General features: G+C 61.3%; 1 protein-coding gene across 1 annotated transcript in view; it reads right to left on the minus strand.

Annotated features, from left to right (window-relative positions):
- Positions 1-451, minus strand: part of FAM167A (family with sequence similarity 167, member A) — a 34,672-nt gene extending 34,221 nt beyond the window's left edge. The window contains exon 1 of the mRNA XM_005859623.2: positions 57-451. The gene's annotated coding sequence lies outside the window, so the exon portion shown is untranslated. The remainder of the gene's footprint in view (positions 1-56) is intronic.
- Positions 452-767: the final 316 nt, after the last annotated feature.

Genomic DNA, 767 nt, shown 5'->3' on the forward strand with positions numbered 1-767 from the left:
ATCCCCCAGCCCGATTCCCAGCCCTGGGATCGCCTCCGCCCCGGCCGCAAACCCACCTTCCGGGGTGCTCAGAGGCCCCTTCCAGGGGTGTCACCGAGGTCCCCGCCTCCAACTCCCGACGCGGGCTCCCCGCTCCGCAGCCTCTGGCCCGGCCTCGGGGGCTAAGCCGGCTCCTGCCTCTCCCTCGTGCTCCCGTGAATTCTCTGCACTATTTTTTTTTAAGGGACTTTTTTTTTTTTTTTGCGTTGCGTCAGGACGGTTGCCTGGCGACGGCAGAGCTATTCCGCGGGCAGCCCTTTCAGCCGGATCCCCTCCAACCTCCCATTCAAGCCTCTCCTCCCGCGGCTCCGGGACCTGGGCGCGCGGGGTCGGGAGACGCGCACCGGGTCCTAACGCCCCGCTAGTTGCACGTTCCCCGCCCAGACCTGGACCAGAGCGGCCGCCCCGCCACACGCATTTGCCAAACCCTAGACGAAACCAAATCCAAATATCCTTTTCTTTTTTCTTTTTTTTTTTTTTTTACTCGAAACCTAAGCAATGTTCCCATAAGCATGACAACGTGGCTTTGCCACTGTCAGCAATTTGCCTGCGTGGAAGGGGCAGAACCCCCGTCGGGCACCGCCAAGCCCAGAGCTCACACTCCACCCGCAAGCGGCTGGAGTTCAGACTGTCAGCAGCAACTCCCACTACCCAGGGCCTATCCTGTGCCCCACGGTCAGTGAAATGCCCAGCAGGCAGAGGGGGCATTTCCAGCTACAGATGAGGAG

The sequence above is a fragment of the Myotis brandtii genome, unplaced genomic scaffold (assembly GCF_000412655.1).
Source record: "Myotis brandtii unplaced genomic scaffold, ASM41265v1 scaffold1282, whole genome shotgun sequence".
NCBI lineage: Eukaryota > Metazoa > Chordata > Mammalia > Chiroptera > Vespertilionidae > Myotis > Myotis brandtii.